General features: G+C 36.8%; 1 non-coding gene across 1 annotated transcript; it reads left to right on the forward strand.

Moving 5' to 3' along the window:
* The first annotated feature begins 4,417 nt into the window (after nucleotides 1-4,417).
* On the forward strand, nucleotides 4,418-4,524 carry LOC127090091 (small nucleolar RNA R71). Its single transcript, XR_007791624.1, has one exon. It is a non-coding gene; the product is annotated as a small nucleolar RNA R71 (small nucleolar RNA).
* Nucleotides 4,525-11,529: the final 7,005 nt, after the last annotated feature.

Raw genomic sequence — 11,529 nt, forward strand, 5'->3', positions numbered from 1 at the left:
TATTAAGAAAATGATTTTGAATATTAAAGTGTTAAAGAGAAGACGAATATTAACGGCTTGCAAGCTCTTACAGCTTGAGCCTAATATTCGGGATTACGACTGGACATTCAATCCAGGTAACCTTTTTCTTCGCATTTTATTTAGAAAATGATTTGAATATTAGAGAGAAGACGAATATTTATGGCTTGCAAGCTCTTACAGCTTGAGCCTAATATTCGGGATTACGACTGGACATTCCATCCAGGTAACCTTTTTCTTCACTTTTTATTAAGAAAATGATTTAGATATTAAATTAAAACAATTAAAGTACCGAGGTTTGAAATTAAATTAAAAATGATTAATGTACAAATGTTTGAAATTATTGAAAATTAAGTTGGTATTGCTTAAACGCTCATTGTAAGAAGGCCCAAGAGTAAGCCATGTGAGGTTGATGGCGATGCTTAAAAGCACTCGACTTACAAGGGTATGGAAATTGGCTCGACGTTGAATCGAGAATTAGGTGATTTATTTTTATTATTTTAAAATGGTGTCGAATATATGATGAAATTAATAAAGAAACATGAACATAAAAAATATTACAAGAAACAAAATACTAAAAGACAATAAAATAATAAAAATAAAATCTAAAAGAAAAATGGAATACCAAAAAAAACTAAAGAAAAAGAAATACTAAAAAAAAGTGCTACACATGAGTATCGAACTCACTCCACCTAAGGCTATGGAATTAACCCCTCTCCACCAGACCACTTACTAACTGACTGATAATTTACTGCTAACTTAAATATACAAACTAATGTAAATTAAAAGTATGAATTAAAATAAAAAAGGATGGTCTAATAATGGATGATTAATTAAACTAAATGGGGAATCCCAAACGCAACCCTAGCCGCCTGGCTGTTGGGTGGGAAAATGTTAATCAACACTAATACCAACAGAATTAAAAGAAATACCTAGGGGAACCAAAAGGTAAGTGATTTTTAAATAGGTTTTAAAGATTATTCTGGAAAATAAAAGAAAACAGAGATAGAGACGCGTGAAACAAACAACAAAGTCGTTCGTCTTCTTCACGAAAGATTCTCTCACTCGCACCTCTCAAGCTTCCAGTCCCTCATCCCAAACCTATCTCAGGCGCAAACAACTCTCTCAATCCCTTCCAGTTCGCGTTTCTCTCATCCCAAACCTCTCAAACCTAAGGACGCCAAATAAAGAGAGATTCAGAGGGAAAACGAAGTGGTGCTCACCTTTGGATATGACTCGGTGGTGGCAGCGAGCTTGCAATGAGCTCTCTCTGTTAGGTTCGTTGTTCTCGATCTCTTTTTAGATTTAGGGTTTTTTTAAGTTTTCGCTGCTTTTCCTCCTTTCCGCCTCCGATTCCTCTTTTTTTTCTCTCTGAATCCCCTCCTATTTATCCTCTTCAAATTAGGGTTCAGATTGATGCTCCAAGGTTCTAAAAGAGAAAGCTTTCAGAAGCACTTTTCGGATGCTCAGAAGTGCTTTTCCTATCTGATGATAGATTTCGAAACGGTAATCTGCACTTAAGCTTTTCCAATCGCTTTTTGTCCCAATTCCAATTTGGGAACTTTGGAATTTTACTGCTTTACTGAGTGTTTACGTGTTTTTTACTGCAGGGCGTTTCTATGGCTTCATTGCAACCTCATGAATCCCTCTACCAAACCCAACCTCTAAACTTCGGCCACAAGCTTTAACCACGGCGACGAAAGAAAACTGATCAAGCTCGATCCCACGGTTTCTGAAAATTGATTGTGTTGGCCATGCTGTTATTCATCTTGCAGGTTTGATGGCTGCATCTGAGAGGCTTTGGCTAGGTTGATAATGTTGTAGTTATGTATTACTGGAAATGTATGGTTAGTGAAATTGGTGTATGTCGGCATTGTATTGGTTAATATGTGACTGTTTGCTATTGGACTGTGTTGAAATAATGTTTGTAATGTTGCAGGGTTGTTTTGAGATGTGGGCAAGGCTGGGACCTTTGACGAAAGGAAGAGATTAACGGTAGTGACACATATCATGTGATGTTCATGTGTAGACTCTATATATGACTTTGCCAGTTGAGATACATGATAGTGAGTGAAATCCCAACGATGCAAAACCCTTGCTGGCAAGACGGCAGTCTCATTTGCAGAACAGTTGACCAGTAAAATTTTCCATGACTTGAACAACCTCATCATAAAATTCATTTAGCTCAAAGTCCTTTATCTTAAATACCATAATCAATCATCAGCCAGTACAAGATGCTACCTATGCAAGACGTGAAGCAAATCAAAGGTCATAGCATGCTTAACCAAAATAAATCTTGCAACAGTTGGCGGCCAATCACCCATGAGTCTGCTGCATCGTGAGCCAAAACTTCTTGCCTTACTGTACCTGCTGCTGCTGTGGCTTGCTGTTTTGAATCCAATCTTCGCTTGCCGTTTTGGTTTCGGCTTCCACCATTTCGGAATGAAAAGTATCAGCAGTTCCACTTTGCATATTTTTCTTAAAAGATATTGCCGCATCTCACAATTTGATGTTGTTTTGTTTTTTTTTTCTTGCAGGCTTCATGTGTGTTTTGGACCGTACCAAGAACTACTTCTGCATTCAATTGATCGGCCAACCTCATCTCTAAGACATTAATTTCCCCTTGTAACGCTTTCTTTTCGGCAAGAATCTTTTGAAGATCTTCAAGTGCACGGACTCTAGCCTGATTTAAAAGAAAGATGTTTGTCTCTGCATTTTTTTATCATGGTTAACAAATCCTCATCAAGTTGACCACCAGAAAATTGTTCAACCTGCTCAGCATCATTTACATTCAAGGCCGATGGTGTGGAATTAGTATCATGCAGCAGAATTGGGCTATTCAAATTGTGCAGAGAATCATCCGTTTTAGAATTAAAAGAAAGCTTGTTAAGATCGGAGTTTTGACGATGATTCGGCTTGAAAGCTCCGTCAATGGAAGGCTGCGATGTAGTTCTCTTGTGATACCGCCTTCTCTGCTGCGAACTGAGAATACGGTGTGGCATTTTGCAAGAAAGTGGAAACGGAGAACGCGTTAAGCGAGTGTTATCAAGGTGGTTACTACAGTTGAAGCCGCTGTTGAGATTCCAGCACACTAAGCATGCTGTTAGCTTGGAAGCCATTTTTTTTGTTTTTTTTCATTATTACCATTGCCAGATACAACCTCAAGAAGTTTTGTGTACAGAATTTTAAGTGTGGCATCACCACTATGAACCGATGCTGCATCTGTTAATACATCTGCAACAACATATTTAGTTTGCTTAAATTCCCTAAGGTCTTCATATGAAAGATCTTGATAATCTTCAGGATACTGAACCCGATAGCTAACCAGTGATACAAGTGATTCATAAGCAGGACGAAAAACCTGTAGCCTCTTATTTCTCTCAGCTTCAATGTATGCTTCATTACCATATGATATATAGGACTCCCTTCTAGTTAAGGTCAACTGAAGACTATGCCAAAAGTTAAATGTCATAGAAGCAATATCATATTCTGGATGTGAAGCAACTTCCAACAATGCATGCACTATTAACATTGATTCAATCAGAACCAGTTGCGATTAATTCCACATATGAATCACCCATGTCCGCAAATAACCTAGCAATTGCCTTCACATCTTCCTCATCCTTCGTAGAATCACTAAGTTGTGATTTAAGATTCATAACATGACTTGAATAGCAACTGAATGACAAATTATGGTGTTGCAAATGTAATGAATTGGAAATGGAAATGGGTATGCAATGAAAATGTATGTATGAAAATGAAATTGGATATGTTTGGAAGCTAAATGTTATGAAGTGTATGTATGTATTATTGGATTTGAAATGCACCATGGATGGAAAATGGATTTTGGATTCTGAATTTTAATTATAAAAATGGATGTGGACTTTTTAGGAATAATCCAGCATTAGCTTGAAATTTAATTACTAATAACAAATCAGCAAAAAAAAAAAAAACCAAATCAAAAACCAATTAATCTATAATTCATTTAAAATTACTTGGATATCGACTCTAACATTCATTTGGAAATAAAAAAAAAATCGATTAGAGTTTTAATCCTTAGTAAAAATAAATAATTAAGATTAAATTGACAATTGGAATTAAATTTAATTTGAAATTAAAACCAAATTAAAAATAAAAAAAGTGAAGATATTAAAATCCATTTTATACTGACGAATGTATGCAAAAATGCAAAAAATAAAAGAAAAAAAATGGAGAAATTTCAGGGTCAAAATCGGGGTATGACACCCATTGTTAATGGTTTTGGGCCATATCCTCAATTAGGTAACAAGCTTCAGGGTAAGGTTTGTTCATCAACGCGCCACCAGCGGTAGCGTCGATGCTCATCTTTGTGTTATAATGGAGTCCATTGTAGAAGGTATGAACGATCAGCCATTGTTCTAGGCCATGGTGTGGGCAGACTTTTAACAGCTCTTTGTATCTCTCCCAAGCTTCAAAAAGTGATTCTCCTTGGTTTTGAGTAAATCTAGTTATTTGGTTTCAAAGAATAACAGTCTTACTAGGGGTAAAATATCTAGCAAGGAATACTCTCCTAAGGTCTTCTCAGGTAGTTATTGAGTTAGCTGGAAGTGAATCTAACCACGGACGTGCTCTATCCCTGAGGGAGAAAGGAAATAATCTTAAACGAATCACATCAGGTGAAGCACCGTTGGATTTAAAGGTATCTTCCAGTTGGATAAAGACTTTTAAATGTTGATTTGGGTTCTCAATAGCGAGACCCGTGAATTGGTTCTGTTGCACTAATTGCAGTAAAGATGGTTTTAGTTCGAAATTGTTGGCAGGAATGAGGGGGTTTACTATACTAGAACTAGGTTCCTCGTTAGAGGGTTGGGAAAATTCCTTAAGAGGTCTTCGGTCGCGATTCTCGGCCATAACTTTCTTAATTCTGATGAGTAAGAGGCGTGTACAAGTGTAACGTTTGGGTTCCGCTAAAGGATCTACTAAATTTCTGGTACTACGGGTTCTTCGCATTTACCAGCTAATAATGCCTTAGTCTAGACGGTGTAACAACAGGGTCCGAAATTTGACAAAGTTGGTCCCCGGAAACGGCGCCAAAAACTTGATCGATGTATTCCCAAGTGCACGAATCGCGTCAGAGTAATATAAAAGAATATCGATCCCACAGAGACCAAATCGTCAATCTATCGATTACTATTGTTACGATGTTAATCTAAGGCGGTACAAATGAGATACTGATGTCGTAAAATAACAGTAAATAAAGAAAATGATATACAGTATAGATAAAGATAGGCTTGAATGTATTTCACGTCAGTTAAACGATGCTTCAATTGTCTAAATAGAACTACTTATGGGGCAATATTTTCTACTCTTGAAAAGAATCCATTTGACAGGAACTGTCGCTTTCGCGTATTCAGAACCGAGTTTACCCTTAAATTAAGGCTTTTTATTGTCATTTATAAAAGGTGCGCAGAATGCTAAAGTAGTAAACCTATTTTTAAGAAATAAGACTCGTAGGCTTAGTTGAAAAGTGATTTTGATTCGGAAAGTTTACCTAAGGAGTTTCCTGATTTTAAATCTATCAACGCGTCCGAAAACAGTTTCAAAAATCGTTTTTCCTTAAAGTGATAAAAATTCCTAGTTAACTAAGTCAGTGTGCTTTCGCATTCCTTGAGTAGTTAAAATTAACCAAGTTTGTTTCAGACAACTCGAATTAAAAATCAAAACAACCCCTAAAGCATTTCTACAAATGCAATATGTGAAACATCTCTTTAACCGCGATCCTTGCATTCTAACCTTTGAAAGGTTTAGCCAGACATGGTAATACAAACAAATACAAAGATATTGAACATGATGAAAAGAAGTTTAGAATGTAAGGTGTGAAGAACAAGTGAAGCGTGTAAAACAATTAAAACGAGCAATAAAGATAATGGTGAGAAAATTAAATAAAGTAAAGCATGGCGAGAAAATTAAATAAAGTAAAGCATGGCAAGGAATTAAATAAATTAAGGCATGGCAAGTAAAAAAAAAGCGATTAAATTAGAACCTGCTCCAAACGGAGGCTTTAAATCTGGTACAAGGAAGTAAATAGACCTTTAACTTTGAAAATAAAGACGACAGCAAAATCAAAGTGCTCCAACTCAATTTCACTAAGGTGCGATAACCCCTCGATGTGACGGATTACCGCTTTTACAGATGATAATATAGTCTTAGTGTTGTAAACTAAGTTGAATGTTTTGGAAATGAACTAGAACGACCTATTTATAGAGGAATTCAGCAGCATGCAAAGACCAGGATGCCCTTCAACTTCTCTTTAGTGGGAATGTGAAATGCAAAGGTGGCGCCCGCCACCCTTCTATGGCGCCCACCATGTGAGTAAATGGGGAAGTTCATGGGATCGTGGCAGTTTCCCCTAGGTTGAGGGTTGATCTGTCATGGCCTCTCCTATAGCGGCCGCCATGCAGAACCCGCCATGAGTACAATATTTGTCGAAAACCCTAATTTTTTGGTCTTTTTACTTCGTTTCTTCTAAAAAGGTCCTGAAAGAGCTAAATACCTGAAAACAACATAAAAGAGAGCATAACACAAGCAAAATGATAATAAAGACCTAATAAACATGTGAAATCCGAGTCAAAAACGCGGTGTGATTCAGTGTGATCAATCATCCAATCATTTTGAGATTTTGGTAGGGCTCTGACGATCTATGGTCGTTGTTTGATGAAACCCTGGTATCTGATGGAAATTATCCCATATATGGGATAGTTTTCTAAGATGAAGATGTGAGAGATGAACACATGCTCACTAGTTGATAACAATCATACAGGATGACCGATTTACTGGATATGTTCTTTTGAAGACTCACTTTGAATGAGCTTGCTGGGGAAATCCTTTATTGAAAAGACTATATGGAAAAGTTACTTACTGGGGAAGGCCGATAAGCATTCATGCTTGGCGAATTATACTGGTATAGCTGGGGATTAGACTTCAATTGTCATCGGTATAAGAACCGACAGAAATAACAATGATATAAGAACTGTAAATCAAGATGACAAACAGTGTATAAACCATAAAATGAAATGGAAATTGGTGTAAGAACCGTAAAATAAAAACCAACGGTATAAGAACCAAAGTGAACGATGGTGTAAAAGACGGGAATAACGGTGTAAGAACTGAAGTAGTGACCATGATATAAGAACCTAGGTGAGTTCCAACGGTATAAGAACCGAAGTCAATGTATGACAACAGTGTAAGAACCAAAATGATTGGATGTCAACGATGTAAGAACCGGAGTGACTGGATGTCAATGGTTTAAGAACCGAAATGACTAGATGACAATAATGTAAGAACCGAAGTGACTGGATGTCAACAGTTTAAGAACCGAAATGACTGGATGAGAACAATGTAAGAACCAGAGTGATTGGATGACAACGGTGTAAGAATCGGAGTAAAAACAATAATGTATTAAGGTATTTGTGTAATTAGGGAGAGATTCCTAATTGGGATTCCGTGGGGATTCTCAAATCACCCCTCACTACTATAGTACTCGAGAGATAAAGGTATTATGCATAAGTTCAGAGGAAGGAGAATATTATTCCGAATGGTACTAGATCAAGAACTTCTGTTGGGAAGTTTTCTAAGAAGAATGAAGTAAAAAGGAGATTGATAGAAGAACTCGATGTTTCTACCGGGGGAGATTGGTGTCACATAAGATGATTGTGTTATGGGTAATAGGCTTCCAGGTGAGGTTCCCTAAGGAGCGCAAGTGACTGGGAAAGTACTAAGAAATCCCTGCAAAGATTTGGTGAGGGAATTAGGGCATACTGAGGATAATATTGCCAAGTATTTTCTGCTTGGGAAATGAGTTCCAAAGATACTTGTTGGGGGATTCTCCCTAAGACTGACTCACTCGGATGTACAACGAGAAAATAGTTAGGGAGAAGCTTGGACAAAGATCTATCGCTGATTTAGCTGGGGATTGATCCAAACTCTTATGATGAATCCTAAGTCTCATCCTATGCTACATATCTATGTTATGTATGCATGTTTAGAGTTTTTATGGCGTAATGCTCCACCTTCATAGATATGCTACGCGTTACATGATGCATGTATGTGATGTTATGGATGATTCGTCCATGGATAATATATCCTTTGGATAATAGGGCTTATTTTAGGCAGGACCTTCAGAAATGGATTTTGAAGGTTGGGATTTGGAAGTGAGGATGAGCTTTTTGTAGTGTGCCAAGTAAGATTGGGCTTTGTGAGGTGCCAATTAAGATTGGGCTTTTGCAAGGTGCCAAGTAGGATTGGGCTTTTTGTGAGGTGCCAAGTAGGATTGGGCTTTTGTGCGGTACCAAGTGAGGTTGGGCTTTTATAGATGTTAGATTCAAACTATGAGAGTGTGCTAGATGAATGAGATGATATGCATGGTTTGACGCTAGAGCACAATGACATGATTAATGTAGTGGTGAGTCGGGGATTGCCAAGGCTTAGAGAGGTTGCTTTTATTACAAGGCTATTTGTCAAAAAAACGGTAGGGTATTACGTCAACATGACTCCCCGATACTCGTTTTAAACTTGACGATTGGTGATATAAGATAGAGTCTGCTTGTGCAGCTTAAAAGTATGATGAAGGCTTGACCTTGCAGTATCATGTCTTTGCCTCAGTCTGTTTGGTCTTTGAAGATATTTGCCTCAATATGGATTTTGAATAAGCTTGACCATACCATGTACTTGAGACGGCCTACCATTATATTAGCTTTAGAGAGATTCACCCTTGACTAATCGACCCTTGGGAATGATATTCCCCAGATAAACTGTTTTTTTAAGCAGTTTCTTTTGATCAAGCCTTGCAGCGGTCTGCCCCAGATTGATGGAGCCTTAGAGGGTATTTCCCTTGTTTGTAAGTTTTATGAAGGATTTTCCTGAAAAGGAACTTAAATCCCACCATGCTATGATACAACCTTGAGATGAACTGTCACAGTATTTGAATCTTCGAAAAGTATGCCTCTAATTAGATTACTTTTTGAGTAATTGGCCTCACTATGCCCTTGATTATAAGGAGGGTCTTCAGATGATCTACTCATGATTATAAAGATTTTCCCCTAATTGGAAGTATCCTTAGGTGACTTGGCCCTAGTCAACAATGTCTCGACGTGGTATGCCCTGATCAGACCATTGTTGATATTTCCTTGGTGTTAAGTGTTGATTTATGAGAAAAAAATTCTTTTTGAAAAGTAATTCAAACGCCATGCTCATGCATATTTTTGAAATCGAAAATTGTTATGGAAAACGAATATGGTGTATACAGATGATATTCAGCCATGAGGTTGGCACAAATGAAGATGCAAAAATGTGGTTAGTGATGATTTAACAAATATTCGGAGTCAGTTTAATGCAAATTTTGCTAAGTCTGCTTTCATAGTGAACCTAACTTCAATTAGGACTTTTAAAGGTTATAACGTGGATTGGTTCATGGTTTATGAAACAAAAGGATTATAAGGCTCAAATTTTGATTAAGATCCGCCCCTTCTTCTTAATGATCTTCATTTCTAAATCCAATTAATTCAACAAATACATTTAGTCTGCAAGAGAATTTTGATAGATAATGATGGAGGTGGATGTAATGATTCAAGCACTGATGAGATTCCTGAGGTGGTAGTCACATACTTTCACTTGCAAGTTTGTTTCTGTTTTTTTATTTAATTTTACTTTTTAATCCATATTTTTGCATGGACCAATTCTTTTGAATTTGTGGCCCATCGGGATGTCCTAACTTTTGCCTAAGTCAACTCCTTTTTAGTTTTTTGATTTAGCAAACCTTTTTGTAAATGATGCCCTAACTTTTGCCTAAGTCAAAAAATTTCTGGTTTTTTTTTACTTAGCGGGCTCTTTTTGGAACAACTTTTGTGTGATTTTGCTTTTTCTTTTGAAAGTTGTGACTGCCATGTTAGCTATTGTGAGATTTTGTATTTTCACTGCTTCCTTGATGTTGGATGATGTATGCAAGGTATGATTGAACCTATTATTGAAGTGATTATATGGAATGATTATCTTGAGATCATAATACATCATTGACTAATTAATTGGAAAAAAAATACCCTGCCCCTGGTTAAGATTAAGGGTTTCTTATAAATAGAAAAAGAAACACCGACTTTTGGCTCGAGGGGGTTGACTATGGATTATCTTCTTATTTCTCCAGTGTTTGTGGAGTGAAACAATACCTTACATCGTCAACTAGGTCTTACTATTAAAAGCATAGTCAACGAATTCAATTATTATTTTTACATCAATCTCCTCATAAGTTTGTTAATAGGTGAAAAATGAAACAAAAAGGCGTTGTTTTTTTATTTTTATTTTGATGATTTTTATGATGGCATAAGAATGAGTGAAATTGAATGGATTGATTCCGAAAATGTGCATGCTTGTTTTATTAAAATTATTTCTCAAAGAGTGAAACTTTTAAATACAAACAACACTTAGCAAAAAAAGAAATTACAGTTGAAAATAAAAAAAGTCTAATGATCCTAGGGGTGAGCTTCCTTGTTGATCCATCGACTTTAGGGGTCACTTCTTGAAGGTCTTGAAATTTTTAAAAGTAAGGGGTGACCATTCACCAATGAGACTCTTTCTTTGAAAGCCAACTGTTTGTCGATCAGGTCTTGAACTTTGTGTTCACACCAGGCGTTCTTGTCATAACTGGGAGGATATGGCCGAGGATGAGGATCAAGTGATTGTAGCTTCACTAGAGCACTTATGAGTAAGTCATGAAACATTGGTATAGAATCCATCTTCCTTCTAAGTTTCCTTTGTTGTGCTTTATGAGGCTCATGAACTGCTGCTGAAGTAGATACTGTTGCAAACTTTGTTGCAGAGGCATTATCCATGGTTGTTGTATTTGAGGCTCTAGGTAGGCATGTGGCTAGCATGGTGAGAGATTACCTTATCTATTCAATGATGCTTGCCTCTCTTGAGTCCCTTCATAGTTTCTTGAGACATCCTTCGAGTTCATTCATGAGTATCAGGAAGTCTGCTAGCTAGATGACCATTGGAGGAAGGTCGGTGAAGATGGAATAGGTATGCAAATGAATGTGTATGTATGCAAATACATGAAAATGCATGGGTATGTAAAAATATTTTTTATTTTGAAGTATGCTAAAAGTTTTTTTTTTTGTACGCAGAAGTCACATTAGGATAGTGACAAATATGGATAATGAGAAGTATGAGAACCCATATATGGGTTTAGGGATAACGATGGATGTAGGGAAACCCAAGCGGGTTTAGGATAATGATGGATTCAAAACCCATATATAGGTTTAAGGATATTGTTGAATATGAGACACCTTGTTCAAGAAGGTTCCTTATAGATAGAGATTGGAATAGGAAACCCAAATGGGTTTATGGATATGTAAGGTAATATGTAAGCATGACCTAGCTAAGGTAGTCATCTTATGACATGTTAGTTCTAAGATTAGACTACTCAATCCCCTCACTTGTAGGATCTAGAATTTTTATGATAATAACCCTAAAGTCATGGAT

This window comes from Lathyrus oleraceus, chromosome 5 (genome assembly GCF_024323335.1).
Source record: "Lathyrus oleraceus cultivar Zhongwan6 chromosome 5, CAAS_Psat_ZW6_1.0, whole genome shotgun sequence".
Taxonomy (NCBI): Eukaryota; Viridiplantae; Streptophyta; class Magnoliopsida; order Fabales; family Fabaceae; genus Lathyrus; species Lathyrus oleraceus.